The sequence below is a fragment of the Cygnus olor genome, chromosome 21, assembly GCF_009769625.2.
Source record: "Cygnus olor isolate bCygOlo1 chromosome 21, bCygOlo1.pri.v2, whole genome shotgun sequence".
Lineage (NCBI taxonomy): Eukaryota > Metazoa > Chordata > Aves > Anseriformes > Anatidae > Cygnus > Cygnus olor.
In genome coordinates, this window is record NC_049189.1 from 1635071 (window position 1) to 1661698 (window position 26628).

The 26628-nt window shown below is 44.7% G+C and overlaps 1 long non-coding RNA gene across 2 annotated transcripts; it reads right to left on the reverse strand.

Moving 5' to 3' along the window:
* Nucleotides 1-6840: 6840 nt before the first annotated feature.
* On the reverse strand, nucleotides 6841-19439 carry LOC121058462. Of its 2 annotated transcripts, XR_005814202.1 has the most exons (4): nucleotides 19262-19439; nucleotides 11324-12624; nucleotides 7846-8006; nucleotides 6841-7196 (listed from the first exon to the last, which is right to left on the reverse strand). It is a non-coding gene; the product is annotated as an uncharacterized LOC121058462 (long non-coding RNA). The 2 variants fall into 2 exon arrangements; XR_005814201.1 differs by lacking the exon at nucleotides 19262-19439 and having other exon boundaries at nucleotides 11324-12691.
* Nucleotides 19440-26628: the final 7189 nt, after the last annotated feature.

The window sequence follows — 26628 nt, forward strand, 5'->3', positions numbered from 1 at the left end:
CTGTGGGACGGTGCAAGCACAGAGCACATCCTGCATCTTCTCACAAGCAACTGAGCACAGAAAGCAGCTCCCACCACAACAGTCCGTACCTCCAGACAGCTATGATAGAGATCCCATCAAGTGGCATCCAAAGAGAAATGCCAAATGATTATTTTCTAATAATGCCCCCAGTAGTACACCCATTGGGACTCCATAAGGAAAAACTTCCTTCTCCTCCAGATGCTCAGCAGGCAAGACATCTGCAGGCCTTATGAATTTTACTGTCTTCTGAACAGAAACACAAAGCGTAGGAACTTCCAAAGGAAGACACCAGCAGCAACACAATAAAGATCTTCATTATTTTTCCCTGACATTTTCATGACAGAGTCCATGTAGAACATAATAAAAACATAAGGCATGTTTACTGGATGTTTTATAGTTCAATAAAACATAAATAAACAGCTTTTTAGATCAAAGCTACATAAATAAGGAAGCACTGTGTCTTCTGAGACCAAACTAATATATCACATAATCTGAAGTTGAAAGAAGCATTCCTGGCACTCCCGTTGGACTCAGGAGTCCCACCTAACAGGCAGAGTGCCTAACTCACATCTGACTTCTTGTTTTACATGTGTTTTTACAAATAAGTACAAGTGAGGTGTGTGGCGGGGGGGGGGGGCACAGTACAACCATCTGTTTGTGAAGCCTTTTGTGATGAGATTTTTAGATTCTATGCATGAATTAATAAAAAAAAGGAGCAAACAGTAGCATTTCCAAGGGAGCTTAGGGCTGGTTTTCTGCATCTACGGTACTACTGCCGGGGCACTGTGTTCTTCCCAAGTGGTCAGCATTCGTCCAAGGGCTCCAGCTTTCCTTAAATTTAGTGGAAAGACTGCTGTTGATCTCAGTCAGCTTTGGATCTAGTCCTGGCCCTTCTGAGCAGTGTGACTCACTCCAAACACCACGTTTACAGAAAGGAGGAGTTCTCTCCCAGCTTGTGGGCATGTGTCTTCCTCCTCACACTCTTCCTTTTCCTTCTGGGAGGTGCAAACCTGAGCCTACAAGCCAAAGAATGAGCGGACTCCCAAGGTCGTCTTCCTGGCATTCCTCACCTTGGTCTTGTTTCATACACGTGAATATTTGCAGCGCTGTGACAGCATGTGATGCCATCAGCCTCCCAAAATTCATGTGCAGACCAATGTCTGGCTTAGTCATCTACAAATCCAAGGCCTAATGTAGCTTGGTCACCGTCCCAATACACCTTCTCTGTGTCAGTTCAAAAGAACAGCACACAATGTCAGATGTGGACTTTTTATTAGGGCCATACTTCAGCTCGCGCCAGAATAAACTCAGTGCATACCTGCACACATATTCCAGGATCTTGTGTGGTTTGCTTTTTCATTCCTGCCAGAAACTGTGTGGACTGTGAGTTTTAAGCATTATTGACGATCATACCTCAGCCTGTTTCCTGGTCTGCATTTATGTTGTGTTCTTTGCGTGGCTATAGGCTTTTCCAGTTATTTTGGTCCCGCATCTCCTAATATGGGGCAGTGGGAACTGAAAATACCCCGCAGAGTTCATCTTGGTATGCATCTATTGATCCAATGCCAGGCTGCTGCTGGCCACTCCTAAAAATAGTCGTACAGCCATCGCAGCTAGGGAACCCGTTAAGGAGGACACAACCAGAGAACAGCCTCCCACGGGGGCATCCACACAAGGGTGGGCTCACGCAGCCATGAAGCAGACATGTGGGGTGCTGGCTGCAGGGGTGCTGAGGTGTCCCACGTGTAACTGAGCTGAAAACATTGCTCAGGGATCTCACCTGGGCTTGCGGTGCCAGGCCAGTGCTCACACAGCCCACAGAGAGACGAGTCTGCTGCCACAGAGGATCCTCAGCTATCCAAACGCCTCCATGGCCATGCTGTCAGCCTCACCGTGGTCCAGGCTCTGCTGCAGCCTCCAGGATTCCCAGGTCACGCTCACTCAAGTGTACAAATGGAAACAGCATTTTCCTGCCTGCCTTTGTGGTGACTGTGCCCAGCACCTGAAGGCCAGGCTGTGCTTTTTCTGCCTCACACATCATCACCCTCCGCCTGAATTAACCGGCAAGCCTGGTGATGATGCGTGAGGCCAAACAGAATCCAGCCCGAGCTGCCAGGGATGCCTTGGCTCTGCAGCGCTGACAGGGCTGGAAAAAAACTACAGGCAGATCTTACAAAGTTGGATCCTGCATCACTCAACTGAGCCTGAGCCGCAGGAGTGGGCTCCAGCGATGCACAGACGTTGGCGGGGATGAATTGTGGCTGCACCCCAAAACTGCTGGCCGGGGGCAAGGGCTGGGCTTTGTGGCGGTGCCCTCGGTGACAGGGGAACAGGGGGCTTCCTCATCTGCCCATAGCCCTGTCCTTCAGCCCCTTCCCACAGTAGCACCAAGGCTTGGAGCAGGACATGCAGGAGGAGCCATCCTGCTCTTTGTAGTTTGCTTGGCCTCAGCCCTACCTTGCCGAGCACCATGAGCCCTGTGCCAGGATGGTGCGCACATCCACACGGCAGGCAGCGCTCCCAGAGCACACATGGCCTCTCTGAGCAAAGGAAGGCCACGAAGCGAGGAGCATGGGATGCTCACACCCTCGCCTTCTGCACCGGCTGGGCACAACTCCTGCACGGTGCCTGCGTCGCTGCGGGCAGCCCAGGTTGTCCCCGTGCGCACGCTGGGGTGGGTAACTTTATCCCAAATGTGCTTGTCTAAAAATATCTCACTTCTGTGTTTTTTGACCATATGCCCAGGATCATGAAAATTTTTCCGTAGGAAAAAAAAAAATGCTCAAAAAAAACCCCTTAAACCCATAACATCTTGGAATGATTTGACCACTTTCTTCTTAGGACATTCTCTCCTTTTTATAACATGATGGGGTTTCTCCTGAATTTAAAACATCAATTTGGCCTAACATGAGGGGAGTGTTCATTCTTCCAGACCATAAAGATCTGAGACTATAAACTGTTGTTTCTTAAATGCTTCACGGCAAAAGGCATTCAAAGCATAACATTAACACAAAGTTTCTCTGTAAAACAATCTGGGAAGTGTAATCTCTGTAAGAGGTTTTTTATGCACCATGGCTAATTGTTCCTGACAGTATGATTTCACATCAGGCACTTTTTGTAAATTCAACACCATTCAGACTTTATAGCAGGTAATATTCCTTACAACTGCTAAAACCTTGACCACGTCTAAATTACTGTTGCAGAATAACGTTAGTTTTTGTTTTGTTAACTACAAAACACTGCGACCAAGTTCTCCCCTGTCTCGCAGCTGGACTGCTGCAGACACCCTTCTGAAATGCTTCCCTAGCAGAAGTCCACCCTGAGCCAGGAGCAGCTTTTTACAGGTTTTGTGCTCATCGGAGAGCAAAGGGTGCTGCAGTGGGCCAGCGCCTCCTCCTCGTCCTGCTGTGGCTAGACACCAGTGATCCCCAATGGCTTGTGGTCATCTTTGTGAAAGAGACTGCCGACATTTCCATCCTTTGAGGTTGAACACGACTGCCGAAAAGCCAAATTCTAAAAGCGTTTCAAATGGCCGTGTTTGCAATGTCATGAATGTGTGGGGTCCAATTTGGGATTACTTCACGCTGGCACTAGGCTGAGGGCTTCGATGTGAATCAGACCAGGTTTCTTACCAGTGGTCACCACTGGGCTCTTGTCCTACAACCAAAACTGGTGTTTTACAAGAGAACCTGGAACGTGGAGCAGATCGCTGAGAACATGTGCACAGACTGATGAGGTTCCACAGAGCTTTGCCCAGGCCCAGACTGTGCTGAGAGCATCGCATGGTTCAGCCTCTTGCCCCAGACGTAACTCCTACCCACACTCCGTGTGAACGACCTTCACGCTTCTGCGAGAAGGCTGGGTTGGGAATGGAAAGATTTGCTCCTGTGGAGCCCATGAGATAAAAAGACGCATAAATAAATGTCTCATGTGCTCAGCATTCAATACAGGGACTTCTGTATTCAGAGATGCAACAAGATACAAAATTTCTGAGCTTTACTGGAGTAAATATTCATTTTTGGGGAAAAAAGGAGAGAGAGAAGCAATCCCTTGTGTTGTTTTCTCTTTCACACCCTCACTCAATGACAGAGGGCGTGCCTTAATATGCCTACGCCATGCTGCATAATTACATTAAGGTTTAAAAAACTGATACATCAGGAACAGTCACTTTCTGAGTATTACTTAGGAGAAATTCTTCAAACCCACAAAACGCAATCTAGAGAAGGTTGGTCCTTCCCTGGCAAAACCCTCACACTGTACTATTCGAGGACATGGTGGCTAGCACGAGGAGAGCTCTTTCTTCTGCTATGAAGGTGATCAGTTTTTATCACGTCTCTAACCATTGCCATACTGTTCCCCATCAACTTTATTCTCATCCACATCCTAGAGGTCAGCTTAGACAGAAATTGGGACTGTGGTCCAGCCTACTTTGCCAGGCTGAATTACCTGTGCATTAGCTCTGATTCATATGCACATACACACATGAAAAAAACTCCTTTCGTCCAACTCTCTATACCTTATAAAATATGGGTTATAAAAACTTTATGGAGCCTGTTCCTCCGAGGGGCTCATTCCAAAGCGCAGTACGCAAAGCCCAACTCTTTTATAGCATGGCAGAGAAAGGGCTCAGTCTATGCAGAGCACCTCCCGTGGATCAGAAACAGGATTGGGCCTCCAAGCAGACCACACAGCCTTGACCGGGTTGCTTCAGGGGCAGCAAATGAATTTGTGTCTGAAGCAAGCTGACAAGTAATGAAACACTAGTCCTTTCTACCAGGAATTCCTCCGCACCCCACCTATGCTCAGTCCCACCACAGAAGTGGAAAAGAAGGCGGCGTGCATAAAGCAGGGGCCTTCTACAAGAAGTGCCCAGAGCGGTGCCATTTCCAGAACAGCGTGCCCAACCTTCAGCAGTCCTTGCTACAGACAAAGGTGTCTCCAAGGTCTTCGTCTCAAGTGGCTTTTCTCAGATGTGATGCGCTCACAGCTAGGAACAGCTAGGAAGCTCCAGAGCATCACTGGGAGTAGAAGGACAGACCCTCTCCTGGAAGGGAGAATTGGGCTTCCAAGGATGATGACCTCGATCTGTCAGAGGCATCCCACTGTCCTCCCTACTTGGGAGTTTGGTGTCAGCTTTGCTTCAGCCATTGACCATTACTTCCCCTCATAGATATAACAAATAGGAGCCAGCAGGTGCTTTTGCAGATGTAGCTGCTTCTAAAATGCCACCAATCGATTATGAAATTCTTTGAAAATCTCTAGTGCAAGTTGAAGTCTGTATTAAAGACTCATTGCTGACTTATGTCTTGGGGTTATTCCGGGATAACTAAGGCATTTATTTCTTTACAGATCAGATTTGAGTCCTATTCTGCAGGCAAACCAGTTCTAACTAGCAAAGCTCTCCCAGCATATGATTTAATCCCCCTGCTTTTCATGTGACTTCAGCTTACGCGTGACTTTGCTGAGGGAGGCTGTGCACAGGCACGAAGTATTTCAAACTGTGATCTGTAGCAAAATAAGAGAATGCCAGCCTTCTTCCTCAAGCTCACCTTTCTGTGGTACCCATAAATAGAAGGCAATCTCACGGTGAAGTCTTCAGGATAACACCACAGACAAGTTACAGAGAGTCACAGGTGCTGCATTAATGTGCTGTTCCAGTGTCTTTCTCTCCATGTTTTTTATTCTTGCACCAAAAGTCAATCTAAAGCCAGTGTTAGTGCATTTCCATTCGAACATCAGGAATTGCCAGCCTGAGCGTGATGCCCCTTCCTTCTGCCCCTTCTGCCAGGTGGGTCACAAGCGTTTGGAGCTCAGCCCTCTCCTCCGCTGGCTTTCTGATGGACCTGTCACAACAGGGGCACTCCTGGCTCTACTGCAGTAAATAAGATAAATGGTAATAAATAACACTACTAACAAAAGTATTACAGAGACTTTCATGCTATATCGAGCTTTACTTTTATCATTCCCAAACCAGGTTCTTAATTTAGGGAATCTGGACAGGTTCTCCCTCAGAGTTATTTTACACTTGTTCAGCAAATCGGTTTTCTTGGTGGGTAGCTGAATTATTCATTATCCTTTTTTCCTAGGACGGAGAAGTTATTAAAAGGTTTCTTCCTTGTATAAAGCATTTTCATGTTTGAGTATTAATTTTTAAAATCTGCTGTAAATCCACCATACTTTGCAGTTGTTTTCCTCGCCTTTTTAAAATTTATCGTTAAAGCTTGTGAGAATGCGTGCATGCACATGTACATAAGCCTATACCAATAGATGCTCACATACTTAGTCCTTATCTTTCTAGTCTGATACTTGCTCCCCTTCTAGCCTACATCCCAGCGGAGAAAAGCACCAACACGCGCATCGTGTGCCTGCCTGCCCACATTCGTTCAGACTTATTATTGTTCAGAAACACACCTGCAAGTCTGCTAAGCTGGTGGTGAACACAAAGTCTCTGCAATGTAGGCACTGAACCAATGCTCACCCCTCTGCAGGGCAGCATGCAAGTGTCCCGTACCTCCTAGCTGCTTCTTCTGCCCTGCGTGTCCCCCTCGGCTGGGGAACGGGGTATTTAAAAGTTCCAGCAGCTCCATGAGGTCACTGCAGCTACAGAAAGCTGTAAAACCTGCCTGGGTTGATGGTTCAAGCAGCCACAGGTCTTTTTCATTACCGAACAGATATAACCCTATGAAATTATTATAATAATAACATCATTTATTTCAACAGGGCTGAAGGAAAAAAGCTTTATGATGGTGTTTTATATGCAACATGTGCACTATAAATATTTCCATAAAAACATGTATTAAAATATAAAGTTGGCAAAAAGAAATCAAAAGTCAGGGAAAAAAAAAATCCAGTTAAACAAGCATTAAACCATAAGCCATGGAATAGAATAATGAGACCCTGCCAGTCATGGCAACAGGCCTTTCTTTCTTTGGTTTCAGCGACTTCCAAACACAAAGGCATGGCCCAGCTAGCCATGGAGAAAGCCCTTGATAGCCTCACGTGCCACACTTCTCCAGGCTGTCTCTCTCCTTACTACTGTGAAAATATTCTTTTGTTTCCTCAGCTGCAATTGCCCTTCACACAGTACCTGTTACAAAGATGAAGGAAATACTCCTCCTCTCTGGTCTACGTTAGGCAAGGCGGCCGTACCTGTATCTCTGCGCTCGCTCTCCCTCCTACAAAACACAAGGACCACAGCAATGAGTCCCTTCTGGCTTCAGTTATAACAAAGGTATGAAAAGAAGTCACGTATCTTTTGCTGGCTACTTACAAGGAGCTCTCAGGTATCAGAAACCAGGGCTGAGGATTTCCAGAGTAGCTGGAGGACCCGGCCACTGGACTGCCACCACCCAGGAGGCACTGTTTGCACTAGTGAGCACCCTCACAACAAAATCCCAATTCTGTTGTAATACGTCTTCCCCAAGCTAACTTGTCAGCTTGGTTTGTCTACAAATACACTTGGAAATACCTCCCTTCTGCGAGCACCAATCCATTAAACATGCATCTCTCTGCTTTCCCCATCTTGTTCTCTGCACATAAAATAAGTTCTCTTCTTTTGTCCTCAGTAAATGCCTATTCCACATTTTCACGTTTTAAATATTCACGCATATGAAAGAAGCTGTAAAAACATTGCGTGGCTTATTTATTATTTAGTGTACACACTTTTTCCTGCAGAATACCAAAATAAAAAAAAACATTTTAGTCTCCTGTTTTTCTTTTTCTTTGTATTTTATTTCCATTAGTCTGCTCGTTAAAGTTTAAAAACTGCTTTGTTTCTTGACAGTTGGGATTTATGTGTCTTTCTGCCAGGGAATATATTTGTACCTGCTGACATGATGGCAGAGGTGGGGGGAGATGCTGCGGGAGCTCTTGGCTTGTCGTGTCAGGGTCCGCGCTGCCACGGCTGCTGGAGGGGCTTGGAGAGCGGGAGCATGTGCTGACCCCAGACTTTGAGAGAGCTCCGAGTTCAGATATGAAGCCGACAGCTATTAAAGGATTAACAGAAAGGCATTTTAGTGCTGACAATAAAATCTCTGGGGTAAATATTGCCACATGTCAATCTTTCTGCAGCAGTCACCACATTCACATATTTTAAGGCCAGCTCAAAAATATGACTCAGGATGACCTCTTGAACAGCACAAACCAAAGAACGTCATGCATCACGCAGAAATATCTCCATCAAACCCGTAACAACTGTCTGGGTTGTGGCATCTCTTCTGGAACATCAGTTTTGATCTAAAGGCTGCAAGAGATGGAGATCCACCATGTCGCTCAGGAGGTGGCTCCAGTGGTAAATTACCTTCAATCCAAGTTATGTGCATTCTGCTTTCTGTTATATTGGCACTGCTGTAGCAGTCCACAATTATCTCATTCACTCCAGAAATTACTTGTACAGAAAAGCCCTGTATGGTTGGAGCCGAATCTGGCATCAGAGAGCGGTCCTTAAGTTTTTCAAGTGTTCCCTCTGCAGCAAGAACCTAATAACCTCTAAAGCAAGTCGGAACAGTGCCACTGAAACACAGTCGGAGAAAGAGTTTTTCCGTGTATCCGTACAGCAGACGGAGTAACGCAAGCTACCCCGTGTCACCATCACCAGTGTGTTTCAGCCCTGACCCAAGAAGACCACCCGTGGGGGCGAGGCGTGGGCTCTGGCTCCGTGGCACGTTCCCAGCTCACCCCGGTGCTCGCACTGCTAGCGGCGCGGCCAGATGGGATGCTCGTTTCAGCAGCTTGGGCATCTTTCCATTAGGAACTGGATTGAAACCAAGAACTCTTTTCATATAGGTCACTCAGCAGACATAACTACCAACCTGGTCTGGATTCAAATGACTGGCCCGGTGTGAAAAGACCTGGATCTTGTAACTGGTGCCATTAAAAAGTGACTGTGGTGGTTTTTTTTGTTGTTGTTTTTTTTTTTTTTTTTTGAAGTTCATTGCTCCTGGAATCAGATGGCATGTTCCGTGGGACAGGCTTTAGGGCTCCAATGATACATGGCAAAAGGCATTTAGGAAAAAAGATAGGCAATACAGCTAGTTCCTAGCATATTTACACACTATTTTATAACACGGGAGTTCCACAACACATTGTAAAGCACCTAGTACCTTATAGGTGCTATGCAAACACTACACTTTTATGTATTGCAGAACATAATCTTGTCTTGGCAGGGAGCTATACTGGGTGACTTAAAATACACGTATAGTATGTTCTTCAGGCTCCTAGCGCCATTCACACCCACAGAATTTCAGTATAATTTCTGTGCCAGATTTTGAAGTTTACATGTATTTGTGCACACACAGTATACAACCATAAAGATTAAAACCCAACCTGCTCTCCCACAAAGAAAATAATTATTTTTCCTCCTTTACCTGATATAAAGGAGTATGATCATGTCAGGCAGTTCACCTGTACTGATATGAAACCAATCTGAGTAGTTAAATCGTGACTTTACAGACTTCACTGACTTGAAGAAGGTCTTTATTAAATGCATTGAGCTGCACCCAAAATGAAGGAGAATTTTTCTGTGGCCATGTCCTGTTTTCAAAGAAAAACAGGCATTTTCAGGGAAATATCCCTCACTCTTGACTTTCTAATTTGCCTTAAGCTATTGACGACAGGAATTTTCAGGAGTCTCCACACTAACACATTGTTCCCAAACTGTGGCAGAATGCTTTGCATTGTTAAATGTTAATGGCAATCATGTCACCGATTACTTAGGGACCATATAATTATGTATTTAATTAATACATAGGGTTTTTTAGAAGGATGTTGGGAGCTCTGGGTACTGCTGCTGCCAGTGACCTCCTGTGTGTTCCTCAAAATCCCCAAAACCCTCTGCGCTGCTCCAGGCTCCCACCCACAGGTGGGAATATCATCTTTCTCAAGACAACCTTGTAACTGAAGTATTCCATTGAATCTACACAGATCAAAGCACATGTAAATGACTGTGGCCCAAACCTAGCACAGCTGAAGCTCCCCTTTGGTCCTCGGTTTATTAGCTAAGAAGCACAGATAACAGCCTGCCACCCTGCTGCCTGCTATTAGGATTGTAAACTCAGGGATTGTTTCTAATTATGGGTTTATAGTGGTCAAGTCGGTAAGTGTAATAATAATGAAGTGCTTCCTAGTTCTCTACGCAAACATGCTAAAATGTTGCTCTGAGTGCATGTATGTGCACGAGTGTGTGCCCATGAGTGTGGTTTTGAGCATTAAATGCGATAAAGGGAAAGAAGGACAGCATAATGCTAGAAGACAGAAAGAACAGAGAAACACAAAGAGCAGGATTCTGGAACATTTCAGTATCCTGTTGACTCATAAGATTGGAGCAGACAGGTACAGCCCAAAGACAGCGTGAGCTAAATGTGGGCCAAGCTCTAACACACAGCAGGAATGTCTAATTTTAGTCTGTCCAGTTTTGGCAATGTCACCTTTAATTGCATGGCTCATTTGAATTGTAAAACACCTTTAAAAGCTAACTAGTAAAAGGAAATAGGCCATATTTTCTAGAGTAACCATCATATTCAATTTTAACTGTGACGAAATCGTTTTTAAGCAGTTTATGTACATTATGACTTGAGTTATCAGGGAGAAAACACAGCCTGCAAACACACATACAGATGTTTCAGTCCTTTAATTGAGCCTGCATTCAGACCTCTTTGGGGCACTGCTTCTGCAAACTTCTTTGTGTGACACGCAGTGTACTGGTACGGCCTGTTCCCAGCTAGCGAGGGGCAGATTTCTGTGCGTGGCAGTGAACTGAATTTCAGATTTGCACACACAGGACTTCCCGTGCTCTGTTCGCTCAGAGCACCAGAGCAATTCCACCTGCTCCAGCACCCACAGGCGAGGCTGCGTTTGCAGGGCATGGGGCATATGGAACGGCCGTGTTGCAGTGAGCTGCGTGCTCTCTGAGTCTAATTTTCAAAAAGACAGACTTCAAAAGGTACAAAACCATGTTGTGCTGTCAAAAATCTGGATACTAAGTAAAACCAATTTAGTGACTAGATTGTTGTGCGAGTTTAGGATTTGAGGATTTAGAAAAGAAAACAAAAACAACTGCTTTAGTGGAAAAGATTTTCTGAAATCCCGGGCTGAAGCTAACAAACATTTTTTCATCAGCTTCAGGCAGGACTGTATCCCACATTAAATACACAAAGCAATTTTCAAAATCTGTGGTTTTGTGAATGAAACCCAAGTAGACACCCAGTGACACCTCTGAACATGCACGAGAGGACATTCGCAGCAAGCTGCTCGCGGTCAGCAGGAGGAGGAAAAATGCTGGGAAGTGCATTTGAATAACACTTACATTTCTGAAATAATTAGCTGCCATCCTGGAAGCACAGCCGCGAGGACCAGGCTACTTCGTTATGACTTCCAGTCCTGATTAGGCAGGCCCCAGTTCAGAGCTGGTTCCCTGCAAGCACCCCCTGGTTCTGCACAAGATGGGCTACGGTCAGAGAGCTGCAATTGCAGGAAAAGCGCTGTGCAGCTTTTGCAAGAGAAAAATCCTGCTGAGCAGATGATGGAGGTGAATATTTAAGGACTTTGCCACTAGCATAACCTGTGCTGCCACCTGAAACACACTTGACAGAGTGCTTTTCTGTTGCTCCTGATTGTGCTGCACACATAAACTATCAAATCTTCCTGTAGAAATAGCTCTCTGCCTCCCTCTAGAGAGATTTGTGTGGTAGTCGCCACCGTAGAGCTGTATTTTCCTGCTTTTGTTAGCATGCAGTCAATGGGCCTTCAACTCGCTCTTTAGGTCTGCCTAAAGCAAAATTAAACCACCAGCCCCTAATTAAGGGGGACAAGAGCACAGCAGCTGAGCTCTTCTGTCACGTTCGGGCCCACACATGTCACAAGATGGCCTCTCCATACAGCACCACAGGCAAACCTCGTGTGCTCGCAGGAGGCCCAGCACAGTTCAGCCAAATCCCTGCCACAGCCATGCAGCAAACAACGTCTGGCTGTTGGTACTGGGGACTTAACTCTGCCCATTAGCAGCTATCCCACTTCCTCAAATGCATTTCGTTACCCAGCATTACACTCAGGTGTGTCCCTCCATCTCGGGTGCTCGTTGCCTCGCCACCTGAGGCCTGCTGCTCTGCAGGCTGAGCTCCCCGCACTGCCCCTCGCTGCTGAGCGTGGAAGCAGCCATCACGTTTGTGCCTTCAGTTTGCTCTCTGTGACTGGTTCAATCTGCAAGCTTCAAACATTGATGATCGTGATTGTTTATGCTAATAGATGACTTTTACAGAACAGAATAGAGAAGGTAGAGAGTACCTCAGCACAGTGAAGAAGGGCATAGTGCTGACAGGCACAGGAACCGCTTCTCTGGCAGTCGCTCTCCCGCTCCAGTTAGCTTGGTATTGAAAACACAGGCACTGCTCTGCCAAGCAACTGCCTTTCCAGGTTGTAAATGGGTCAGTTAGCCAGCATTTCTGTAAATTTCAAAGGTGAGAAGTCCTCTCTGAGCTGCACAGTGCAATGGAGACTGAAGCTCCCTGCACGGCCTTTGTGTGGCGCTGGAAAAGGTGGAGCAGGAGAGCCCATGGCAGCAACGTCCCACTGGGAAAATGCCAAGGTCAGGTGTCTCTCCTCTGAAACCTGCAAGACAAACAATAACAGGAAGCGTTCCTCGCCCTGGGCTTGCGCTTGGCAGTGCCCTCACAGTGAAGAAGATGAGGAGGAAGAGGCAGTGGTGGGGCAGGGGCTCACCCCCCTGGGCCCTTCTCGCTGCTGTGGCACCGTGGTGCCCACCTGGCAAATGCACCGGGAGGCCGAGGGCTTTGCTCTGTCCCAAAGCGGCTTGTTAGTGACCTCATGTTGAAACCCAAATGCTCAGAGAAGAAATCCGTGCCAGCGATGGCCCATAAAAATCTGGGACCAATTTAACAACAAGGTAGAGAAAGGAGCGAGTTTCCCAGGTCAGCATCCTGCCAACGTGTCAGCAGAAGCTGTTGCGATTTATTTGGCACATGCGTGCTGGGGTGTGCATGAGTGTCAGCGGGGTATGGCCCGCAAGCCAGGCAGGAGGACCACAGCAGCCATGGTCCATCCAGGAGACAAGGTCTCCAGGACCACCTAGAAGAAAAGACTTTGCGCAGCTGGAATCGGCAGCTAGTATTTTCCTTGGGGCTCACATCTCTCTGATGTTTAAAATCGAGGCCAGGCTTGTGTTCTGAGTGTGAGACATGGGTGTTTACGGGAAGGATGGTAAAATGATCCTGAAGTTGCATTTGGAAAGGCATTTTGGGGCCTTCTTGGCTTACACAGGTACCACGGTAGGTTATCCTGGAGTGTGTTTCTGATAGCATGTGGCAGTGCTGGAATGGGCAGGGGTTCAAACTCAAAACACTTTTTTTCCCTTTTATTCCAGAAGAGAGGCCCAGCAGGTGCGCTGTCTATGGAGCTGCTGTCTGCCCTTGTCTGCACTCTGTCCCCAAAAGGACGTGTAACCGAAAATGTCCCCTCTAGTTCTGCTTGTTCTGGCTTCACAGTGTGCTTACGGGCTCACCTAATTTTAGGCTTCAGAACTCTCCAGTGAACTCAGTAGACCTACTTACACATAAAGCTTATGCCTGTATCTATACTTTACAAATGCCTCTTGAATGCATTTCTTATTAGGAATAACTGTTCCAATAATTTTAACAATCGATTCCTGGCCTCGGGCTTTCTTAAGTATTTTTATTTTGTCGGTTTTGAGGATCCTTCATACTCAAAATCCAAAGTCTTCTCCTGAGACACACAAGTCACATTTTTCCTCCCGTCATATATCACTTCCTTTCTAAGGTGCCCAGAACTTGATGCAAGATCTTAGGTGGACTAAATTCTATTCTTTCCCCTTAAGCCTAATGAGTCATTAAAAAAGGCAAGTGGGAAATAGCTAGGCAATTAAAATATGGAATACGGAGAAAAAAATTAAAGTAATGCATCCTTGGACTGTAATTTAGAGAATTTATTAGTCATAAAACCTTGATGAGTTATTCTTATGACAAAACCTGTAATAAGAAGGAAAAAATGATAAAAATACCAACCATATTTGTATGACAGCAATTGTAACAAGTATGGGAAATGACAGAACCCTCCTTTGGAAGGATTTGGCTTCATACTTACAATCATATGGATATCTTTTAATGTCATTGTTTGGGTAATTTATTGTTAATTTTGTCTTGGAACCCTTTTTGCTGAAACTTGCTTGCATTTTATCTTTCAAAAATAAACATGGCTCTTGTCTTCTCTGAAGCAAACTGCTGGGAGTTGTGCAACCAAGTTCCATAAGAAAACCAGAAGGTAATGAAATGAGCCTGCTGCTAAGCTCTGGAGCAGTTCCTGTCTGTGGATGAGGTTTGCAGAGGTCTACAAATGCGATTTGTTTTTGGGTGGAACTCCACAAAATTTAGCAGTTTCACGTATATGGGAAGGGCATTGTAAGGGTGTCTAAACAAAAGCAGGCAGATGGCTGGTGTGAGTCACTGTGAAAATAAATAACTGGGGTTCATCCAGCAAATGAAAACTCTCCCGTTCAATTACAGTCCCGTGGGGAGCAGCGAGGGCTGCAGGATCGGACCTGTAAGTGCTGAGGACAGATTTACACAGCAGCAGCAATGCCAGGCCTTGGCACGCAGCGTGCCACCCCGGTGCCCCAGCTGACGATAAGCACGGTGCTGGGCAGGCAGCTGGGGCCGGGGCTGCAAGCACTGATACTATGGTCACAGCACAGTGCAGCCTGACAAATTCCAAGCTTTACTTCGATTTCTTGATGGCGGTGCCCTCCTAGGCTTAGGTGTTGTGTTACAAGCCTGCACAAGAGAGAAGGGACCGTGGCCGAGCCGAGGGCAGGAGCAGGGACAGCCCTTCGGAAGGACTTGCAGCTCCTTTGTACAGTATCTGGGGCTACTTCATCTGAAATGCCACAGGAAGCAGGAAAGGAAAGATTTGAATTAAAGCCTGCAGATTGAATTTCAAAATTAGAAACCAGATCCTCCTGAAATCCCACCTGCAAACAAACTCCGAGCACCGCCGGTTCTGGGACTAAGATTTAATGTATCACTTCTACCTAAACCACTGCCCCGTCTGCATTTCCTCCCCATTACATTTCGTTATGCATCTCCCCAGGAGACAGGCTCGGTGTCTGATCCATGTTTCAGCAGCGAACAGTCCACAAGCAAACAAAAAATAGCAAGCAATAAAGAGAGGGACCTGCAGCAGCGGGTAGTCAATAATACATGCTGCCGCTTCGCCCGGCTAAGTGACAGTGCTTCTCCGTTGCATGTGTCAAGGCTCATTTAATTTCCCAAGCAGCTAGTGTCCTGACAGGCGGGTGAGTAACACCTATGTGGTACTTGATGTATTTAATGGGTGTCTATGAGCTGGTGGGAGCTGGGGTCCTCCCAGAACCATATGATCTCTGCCAGAAATAAACATCCGTTGGAATGGAAGGGCTCTGATAGGCGCAATCTGTTAGCACCAAATTGAACTGTCACCCTTGTGTGTCATGTTCATTTGGCTGATTAAGGAGATATTAATCTACTGTCATTGTTACAGTATCTGTCATCCTGGGGGAAAACAACAAAACAAAACAAAACAACAAAAACCAAACAAGGATATGCAGGCAGCTTTTCTGGATGTACATACACAGAGAGGGGAGAGAAGAGGTGTGCAGAATACAAATGAAACTCGGATTTGCTACAAATACTGAACCAACTCCATCTGATTACAGATGCATGCGTAGAGCAAACGGCAGGGCCCGCATCAGGGCTGGATGCCCCTCAGAGGCAGTGGGATGAATTCTGTACAGTCAAGTTTTGTCCCCTCGGAATACAAACATATTTAGCCATCTGCAAAATGGGTACGATAAGGTGTGACGAGAAGGCGTTTCTGATCCCGTGTTTCATTGTTTCAGGAGGCAACATCAAACACCTTTGTTGCTATCTTTGTTAAAGGAATGTAAAGACACCATTTATTTTTGCTGAGTGGCTTAAAAGCCGGAAGCTTTTAAAATGGTGAACAAGCCTTGCATAAAAGCCTTTTTTGTTCCTCAAATGCCAGAACGTGTTTCTGAAATGTGTGGCACTGAATGCACATAAGCTTACCCAAAGCAAACCTACCAGTCACGGAGCAACTCTGAAAGAACCTCAGCTTGTTGGCCAATCCTTCTCCTGCCTCTGCACCTTTCTTGCCTGTTTGCCTGTGTTTCCCCCACCGAAGCTACACTCGCATCCTGCTCTCAGCACCATCCTTTCCACCCTTTTAACTGGAGATACCAGCAGCGACTACTCAGGGATACTCAAACCAAGGCTGCCAAGAGTGCCTAGCACCAATGCTGAAATAAATGCTGAAGGAACGCTGATGTTTGGCCTGCCAGACCAACAACTGGGCCAGCTGAGGAGGCAGCAACTCTGGCTCTGATTATACTGGTTTAGAGGACTTACTGCGACCATGAGAGCTAGGTTACAGTTTAGTTGAAGATGCCATATCTGCTATGAAACAACAGTGCACTGAACGTGGTCTGCGGGTTGAGCAGGAGATTCCTCCGGTTCAGGGAAATTAGGAACACTGTTGTTGACTGAGAGCAGCACGGAGTTAATGAGAGTGAACACTGCCTACTGATCTCCCCAGAGAAAATTGTGCAGGAACAAGCTGAGCTCTAGCATTTGTGGGTACAGCCTCCACTGTCTTCCACTTGAAACTCTAGTAAATAAATTAAACTTTGGGGCGGTTTCAGATGGAGGTAGTTCAGGATACCAATGCCATTGCTAGTTAGCAGAATCCCTTAATGAGAGGCAGACTGCCACAGCTTTTATTTAAGAGCACAGCTGCCACTAAAACAAGATTTTAATGAATATGCACACACACAAAATCTCGTCTGCATAGGTTCTTACTCATTTTTGTTCTGGGAACATTAATACAACCTGAAAAGCTCAAGAATACATCATTAAAAATAAACTGCTAGTTCTACACTTTCTTGGATGAGAAAATGTATGCTAAGCCCCTCCACTCCCCCCTTACTTTTGCAATAGTCTTCATAGTTTATGTTTGAATCGATAACTATTTTAATATGGGGAGTTTAGAAAAGTTTGATTCAAATTCCTCTGACACAGTTCCATCAACATCCAGTTATAGAGCCATTCTGCATATGACTCATTAAATATTTAAAAGATTCCTATTATTGAATTAACTATTTATTGATTTATAATTTAAAAGATTTATGCTTGGCCATTAAAAAAATTCCAAGCTGACTTTCACTTAAAGAGATGTCAGGTGCCATTTGCTGCTAGTGAATGTCTAATGTACCCTTTTCACCCCTAGAGTGAAGAAAGGACAATTACTCAAGGACCTCTGGTTCAATATTCATACTGTTTAGATGCTGAGGTCTGTGGTTGCTTTTTTTTCCTGCGGCATTAGGTCATGCTCAGCAGCGTCTATCCATCCCACAAAATCTGCGCCTCCGTGGAAATGCACAGCTTGTAGTTTCTCTCCTGTTACATTTATTGATTTGCATCCCGGATGAATTTTGCAACCTTTATGAGGCTTGCTGATTATATTCTTGTTGCAATGATGTTCTTACTGAGGTCATAAATGCGAAAGGATAAACACACTGACACATGCATGCACATACGTGCACAGCTGATCCTTCTCGTCTGTCACCAGGAACTGGTTCAACAAAGCTTTCCAGATTGGGATCCGTGCCTCTGGAAATTAACAGACCTTTCCGAAATTAAGGACGGACTTAAGAGCACTGCTGAATCAGGACCACAGAAATCAAAATATACTCTGAGCACTGTAACATTAATTCCCAGCTTTAAATCCAAGAGTTATCAGGCTATTGCTTTGCTCTTTCTATAAGGAGCTGGAGTAAAAAATACTTATATATTGCCTTTATTTAGCACCTTTAATCTGAGACTTGCAAACTGCTTTAACAACATTAATTATTTAAATCTGGAAGAGGCCTCGAGGGGTGCCTATTATTATAATACTCCTTTTACAAATGAGTAAACTGATGCACAGGAAGGTTAAGTGACTCACTGAAGGCCACACAAAGAGTCCACCCCAAAGCCAGCTATAGCCTTTCAAAGTGAAGGGAAAAGGGATAAAGCAGAATAAATGTACTGTCTGCCCTAACTGTACAAACTCAAGACACTTCCAGATACAGACAGGAATACTACTTGGTCTAAAGGAGAAAAAAAAAAAAAAGGAAAACAAAACATGGGAATGACTTTTTTCTGTACACAGCTAGTAAGGGTCTGCTTCAGATAATGATCTCTCACTGTTTGTTTTACTTTTGACTTTGGGGACCTAAGTTTTAGTGATACACATTTTTCTACAACCCATTCTTGGCCCTCTATCAAAACCACACAGAGTAATTAGCACAGGTCTGTCAGACAAAACTAGAGTGGAGCAATGCTTTGCACTGTAGAAATGTTGCTCCAGTTTCTCCAATCTGTGAATAATAAATAAAGATTTCTATGAATTGAGAAGACTGCTTGCTCTAAATGGTAACTATTTCAAGTCAGTTTGCCAGATAACTTTCCTAACGGTATTGCCATGGGTTAGGGATTAACCCTAGGAAAATAATTTTTGAAATATCAGACACAAAACTGTAATAAGCTGAGTTAGAATTGAGGTCAGCTCAAAGGAAAAAAAGGTAAGGCTCAGAGTAATGAACAGCATGCTTATTCACTACCAACGAAACCTAGATCCCAAGCAGGGGGTTGGAGCTGTTCACAGAACAGGTTTGCAAGTCTTTCCTCTTCTGACCCCCTCGGAAAACGGCAGTGCATTCATTTTATGCACTGCCATCCCCACTGGGGAGGAGGTTTGCTCTGGAGCGGCTGTGGCCCGTGAAGTGCTGTGCGGGCTGTGTGGGACAGGGCCTGGCAGGGCTGGGATGCTGTGACCTGGCTTCCAGCAGGGCAGCCCTCACCTAGTGCCCAGCACGATCCAAAAAAGCGTGAGCAGGCGGCTCTGCTTTGAGTACAGGAAGGGATGAAGATTCGCCCCTCTAGGGACGGCACTGACAGACAGGCTCCTTATCGGCTGTGTCACCTGTAATGGACTGGAAACTGAAAAGCCCACAACAAGGAGTCAAAACGAGCATCTGCCTCTCTGCAGAGCAGGACCTCTCAGGTACAGATAAACCACCTGCCCTGCCAGCCCCGATTAGGAGCTGCGTGCTCACAACTTGTTGGCTGCCCAAGGCAGGAGAACACACAGCCCATTCCCTTGGGAACATTCCCAGTACCTTGTCCTCTGGAGCTGTACATCGAGTGGGCCAACAAATCCACCACGGGGCAGTGACAGCTCTCAGACACGGCTGATGCGCTGCCACAGACCAGAGCCACGGGCTGTTCAGCTGTCCATGCAGATTTCAGATGCTTCTTGAAACTTTTCCGACAAACCCAATCCAATCAGGAAATCAGCTTTTCAGATGAAGGCTCCTGAGCTGCAGGCAGGTGCCCGTGATGCACAGACAATTTCATTGCTGTCCTTACCCCTCAAGGAACGCCATCCCCAAAGGCAAGTGCTTCCTCCTGCTCATAGGCTATGCGTGACCTAGGATCCAGAAGTTGCTGGCAAGATAAAAACAAGGTAAACTTGTGAGCATGTGATCTGATCTTTGGTAACGTACAGCATTGCATCTGAACGCAGCCCAAAATATGCATTCTGTAATTTATAGCCAGGCCAAAATGATTTGCGCACATTTGAAAGTTTTTTAATATTAATTTTAGATAGCCGTCACAGCAGCAGAAATGATGTGTCATGTTTCATCTTAAAATCAAGTCCTGAATTTTATGGTACAATATACAATGCTGACTTATACATATGCAATCACACAGCATAGTCAGGAACATATGCAAAGAGTAGTAGTTATATTGCTTTGATATTTAAGTACCTGAGAATTACAACATTGCTATGTAAATACATGCATGCATAGAGACAGGCAGACTGGAAAGGATACATACATGAATAGACTAATTCAAAATGAGTGGAGGCAAAATGCATTATTCACTCCAGGTTTTTTTATCTGCATTATTCACAGGATGCATTGGAACACAATTATCCACTTGGTCAGTAGACCTCTACCCAAAGTTTACTATGCTGGACTCACAGAAGACACAGAAAAGGTTATTTCACAAATTGAGGTTCAATCCAGCTCTGCATTTAATAGTAATCATTGCACACCAAGATTAATAGAACATCATTCAGTGACTGAGAAAGCAAGTTATGATGAAGAAGCTGTTGAAACAGGAAACAGTTGATTTCCCAGGAGTCCCGTAAATCCACCTCTGATGTCCTTTCAAATTCTCCGTTATTGCTGCAAAAATTTTAAACACCAGTAAGGGGGTGAAACGGCTGACATACTCATTTACCACGAGAAGAATTGTGTTCTGGGCCTGCGCGTGCAAACTGGTTCAATGTACTTAGCAGATCCATCAAAAAAGAGAGACCTCCTTGGAGTGGCTTTGGAATGCATGGCAGCACCTCCCTGCCTTTGTTCTGCCTCACCAGTGCCACTGAGCACCCTCTTGCTCTCCCACAGCATCCTTCCCCTTCAGCATCTCATTCTGGGGGGGTCTCCAAATTCTCACATGCCTATGACACCGGGGGCGAGGAGACCCATGGTAAAGGGCTTGCAGGGTACTTGTGCGCTGTACGGTCCTTCTGACGCTCTAGCAACAGCAGGCCATAAATCTTTGCTAGGCATAAAACAATCCAGCCAAGAGAACTCTAATACCATAGGATTTATTTTATTTTATTCTGTTTATTTTAAGTTGAATAATTTTATACTAAATTAGGTCTGATGCTGTTCTGGGTATTCTGCCAACTTTTAAATTGAGCCACCCAAGCAGAAAAGGCCAGGTACCATCTCACAGAGAGATGCCAGCTTGAATTAGCTGCTAATCAGTTAAAGGCAGATCCCGAAACAGGAGATAACACCATCCACAGTGAGTTTTCCTTTAAAAACTCTACCGATTCCCCACATGTTTTGTGATCCGTAATTAAGAACCACTGCAGCTGTCATCAGAGCGGTAGCCCATCAAAACACTCAGAGTACGATTTTTGCAATTCAGGCCCCGACATTCCCTCGGTGCAGGGAATCTGGGTTCAATTTTCAGCTCTGTTACAGATGCACCACCTTTCCGTAGACAAGTCACTCTCTTTGTGACTTACCTCACCACTCACCAGTGATATGTGCACAGCTTTCCTTGTCAGCCACGTAACCTATTTAGACTGTGAGATAACGCCAAGGAAACTATTTTCCCCAATAATGGTCTTGACATAAATGCCTCCCCATGACATTAAAAATGACAGTGTTGAGAAACCGATAACCAGCACGTGATTCGTGGAAGACTCACAGAAATTGGAGGTTTCAGTGTCCACACATGAATGTTGTTTGCTGTTATGCTGATACTAATTCTTCAGAATCCAAATCCGTTTCTTCTTCATGCGTGTTGAAACATTATTTGTTTCCAACTTCATTATTTTTCCACTAAATAAGAAAAAAAAATATTTAAATCCACAGATGTCTCAACATTTTTATTTACAATCTTTCCTCCCCTATTGAAATATTTCCTTTCCTACTGAAATATTTTTGCTCATGTAAAAGTGCATTCTGCTGCTTTCTGTACTAGTGTCAGCCAGTCAAAAGCACTGCTTATCCAGGAATAAAGTCCTTTTCTGTGCACCAGACTAATATTCTTCCCAACAGAATGACAAGCACCTACGGTATTTCCATGCTTGGGAAAGAGACAATTTTAAAACCACCTTTCAAAGTCCTTGCTTTAGGTTCAGTGAATTTGAGTGAGCAAGAAAAGTGCTTTTTGTCCTTTGCACTTTCTTGTCATTTGATGGAGATGCCATCAGTGGTCCTTAAGTGCGGCATGACTTCTGGTCCCAGAACCAGCTGCTTTGCCATTAACCACAGCCAGGCTCCATCCACATTGCTGGAGTTTAAGAACGCAAAACACATTTTAACCAACAGGTCACATTTACCAAATCCTAGCCATGCATGACTTTACTATGTGAACAGCCGATTCTTATGTTTCTTCATCAAGGAGTTTTTCTTCCTGCTTTCTCAGCTGTACAGTGTCTCTGCATTTTTTTTTGGCTTGAGGTCTCTGCCTAATTATCTGTAACCTTCTGTTCGAAGATCGCTGTCCTGGCCTGATAAAAACCAGTAACTTTGAAAACAAACTGGGTCTTAATTTTCCTTGACAGCCCTTCTTTAAACATGTGGGCAAAGCCCTGGCTTAATTAAATGCACATTCGTATTCCAAACAAATTAAGTACAATTAAGGACTCTGAGTTATGGGTATCTATCACTCGGCGATGTTTTTGTAAAAATTACCACATTTAGATCAAACACAGAGGACCCTTTGCTTAATTGCTTCATTAGGGCCCGATGCAATAGGCTTCATAAATACAGGGTCTGATGTCTCTTTGGGAATTGCCCAAAAGACGGCTCTTAAAGTAATTGCTTCCACATTTCTCCCCGTGCAATGTTCATGTGCTCGCTGATCAAAATGGGATGGCTCTCAGACATGCAAGTGGCTGTGGGTCCCGTCTCGTCTTCCAGCACGAGGACTCCTGCACAGCTCCCAGCAGTGGCTGGGTTCAGCCCCGTGGTACTACCTGCCCAGCTGCCACGAGCAGTGGGACGGCTCAGGCAGAATAAGGCCCTCTGCAGCATGCTGGTGGCACGGTGCTTTTCTCTTCTGTCACCTACAGATCCCACAGGCTGAGGTAAACAGGATGCTTTGGGATTTATTTTTCTAAAAGTTGCTCTGAAACAATAAGGAAGTCACAAAGTACAGAAGATAATTTGTCTTCAGATCTCTCACTAGTGTTACCCTTTTAACAAACACAGTTATTATGACCCTTTAAAAAGAAAACCTATTTATAATGATTGCTTTAGCTGAATGCAAACTACCTTTGATTTAATTAAACCTTCCTTTGATTACACCTATAGTCAGGAATCCAGTTAGAGGGAGTCCAGAAAAGAGATTTAACCCTCGCTCAGATTAAAGCCATTCAGTGCATTCATACAATGTGGGTGCGGAAAGGGATCGGGGCACAGATAGGGTTTTGTTGCTGTTTTCTGATGAGATGTAAAAAGAGCGGCAAAAGAAGATATGTAATTCCCTTTTTGCATTTGTCTTCTGGCTTAGCTGACAGACCGGGAGTTGTGCAGTTTCACTGTGGAAGCCAAAATAACCAGCGTGCACCCAGAAGCAACAAGAATGATTGCAGCAGAGCTCAGAGGGAGTGGGAGCTACCTTGACAGAACAATGAGAAATAGCATGTCATTCGCAAAAAAGAAACAAAACCAAAAAACACCTGCAAACATTTCAATCAAATATTCCTGTTTTTCTTTTTTTTTACCAAGAAAAAAAGTCTTAACTAAAAGTTTTTCCTTTCCAATTCTCTCTTCCAGCTCCCTCTGTATGTTTTTTTTTCTTCATTTGCTCTTGAAAAAAGAGAACAGAAAATTGGAAAGAAAGTAAAAGGGAAAAGAAAATGTATCTCCCACAAAACAAATGCTTCCAAGCTTTGATCTCATGTTAAAAATACACAAAAAGTCATTATTTCTTTCATGAAACCATCTACTTTCTAGAAAGTGCTGATTTTTTTTTTCATTGAGCTCATCACTAGTTCCACAGAGCTGCTAGCAATTTAAGTCCATGCTAGTGAAAAGTGTTGTACAGGAGCTGTGCTGTTTCATTTACGAGTAATATTATTTCATGAGTAAACGTGATTTCATCACGGCCACATTGACAATATCAGTGTTGACAAAACTGTAGACAGATGCAGCAGAGAAGGTAGAAAACAGGCAAGAATATTAGCACCGCTGGGGTCAGAGGAGATCTCTAAACATCAGATAAGGTACACCACACGTATTATCTTGCTGAAAGTGATTTAAAATCATATGGAGCAGACTTTTCCATGGCCCCTTCCCTCCAGCTGTCTCTATCAGCTGATGCACTTTGGGGCTGGAAACACTCCTCTCCCCCAAAGAGGGCAGGGATATCTTTTCCCCTGACATTTCACCAACCATCCAGAGGTTGGGAGCGCAGCCGTCTAGCACTGCTGTATCACTGGCATTGGTCTAACAGTACCACAGTGTCTGGCCATCAGTTCCTTGGGCCACCCAAGCCTCTAGAAGTTGCAGATTTACAGATTTGCAGATTTTTTTCCTGTGGATAACAGCGGGATAAGGAACTTAGCAAGGCAGGAAGAATGTGCTAACAGCTCTTCTGTAAACCAGAAGTCAGCCCGATTTCCACAAGCCGTGAAAGTCCATCAACCTCCAGTGGCCAAAGAAACATAGCTACTTATTTTCTGACTGCTTTATTCTCCAGACCAATTTTCCTCAATGCTGAAGAAAAAAAATGAACGGCAGATTGTCCAGTTCATGACTGGATGGCTGGCAACAGAAATCCTATTTCCAGACTGACCCCTGCTTTCCAGCATGGCATTCATTAATTCCACAGTCTCACATTTCTAGGAAGATGTCAGTCATGTATGTGATTTTTCTATCAGCTATTAATGCCAGATCACAAGGTGAGAAAGCAGGGGTTTTAATCTCAAGACCCTCAGGAGATGGAGCTGAATACATTTGGTGTGAGCCATGTGTCTGGAAATGTCAAGGACAAATATTTTTAAAGTAAGGAGTGTTCATATCCATGTGTAATTTTAAGTATTACAGAAGTGATCCAAAACATAGCACTTTCCTTCTTGCTATGGTTGTTCAGCTGTAGCCAGCATATAGCTGCTGCTTCCCAGGAATTAATTTTAGACCATCTAACTAGGCATCTATGCATTTAGGAATTTGCATATTTATACTGAGCAACATTTTAAGACTCTCCTAAGAGCTTCGCCCATAGCAGGATGTTTAGTTTTTTATTTGCAGAAAGGAAAAGTTTTACAGCAAAAGTTCCCTATCTGTCCCCAAGAACTGTCTGCTCCTTCGTTCTGAATATGTGATTAGTTCCTCACCTCTGTATTTTGTGTCATTCCTCATTAGGCTATTTTCCCATGGTCTGCAAAACCAGGTGCTGAATTTATTACGAAGTCCCCGATTTGGTGGGAGCACAAGTCAGCTGGGAGAAACAACACACATTTCCAGCAGCAGCAAAGCCTCTGCCTCACCAGCCCATAGCATCATCAATAGCTGGCAAAAACACTCGCACGACACCTATTTCATATGCCAGTGGCCATTGCTGCAACCAAGGACTGTTATTTAACTAAGCACTGCATATGGTCACTCGTTTGCCCTTCACATCCTGTCGCTGATTTTCTTGCTGTGGACCGACTTAAAATCATTCAAGTTCATGACTAAAGGGTGTAAAAATTGTCAGCCTTCCTATTGATGTGAACCAGGTGTGCTCATTTATGTTACCACATAGAAAAGTGAGATGGAAAGAGAAATTTCTGAAGAAAGCACAACGATGTGGACCCTTGTGAAATCTTTTCCTAGATAGCTGCACTATTGCTTGAAATACAGATCCGAGCCTGCTTTTAGCTGCTAACTGCCCTATAACATATTATCCTACTTACTGCATGCAGTTCCAAACATCTTGTATCTGGAAGCAACAAGGGAGAAGGCTCCTTTATCAAGTCAATCTCAAATCTCATTATGTTCCTCTACAACAGTTTCCGTAAACATTCAGCAATTTTCAGTGTCTGAGTTGCGCAGCTGAAGAGGTGCATAAACAGGCTCCACTGAAATGTGAAGATGACTGATAATGTACTAACATTGAGACCCCTTGCTGTGATTATTACCCCCTGAGTGCTCCTTACAGAATGTGCCTCTTATCTCACACTGACAACGCTAATAGAATATGCATAGCCCTATTAGCATACAAGATAATAGCACCCTGGAGGGGACAGAGCCATAAAACTTTAAGTAGAAATCAAAACAGAAGGAGGAAGAAAAAGAGAACATTGTCACAAGCCAAAAAGAAAAAAAAAAAAAAAAAAGAGCCCAAGGGCAAATTTTGCTGCAGAAAACACACATAGTCATAATTCTTGTTCTAGTCACCATGCAAATGGTAATAGTCTTTAGTCCCATGAATACTATCAGTGCCACTTTTGCTGTGAAACATTAATTGAGATAATGTGCCCCTTTCGGATGCAGCAGGGAGTCGTATGTCAAATTGTACCACAACAAAATTATGGCAACATCTGCAAGAAATATACAACAGCAGTTGGGGTGCCTCGCACTGGGTGAGTCCAAGTGGGTCTTTGCCTTCGCAGATGGCATCTGTGGAAGAGCTGGAGCCTGCAAGGACAGCCAGCCAGCTGCGACTTCAGGTGACACGCACACGTACCTGCAGCTCCCTACTTTTCAGCTGCTTTGCTGGTTGGAAGTGTTATCTCTTGACCCTACTTCAGTCACTTGGAGAAAACCTCAAACGGTTCTTTGAATGCCAAGGCCTTTCTTTAGTCACGTCTGCCCAGCGCATTCACATTTGTTCCATGTAACCGGCCATTGTACCAGAGCTTTCACTGCGCACCCACGGCTGGCAGCCAGCCACGCATTCATATGCTTTCCATCTTGCAGCAATAGCCAAAGTAAATCTTTCAGTGCTTGGCACAAGAGTGTGA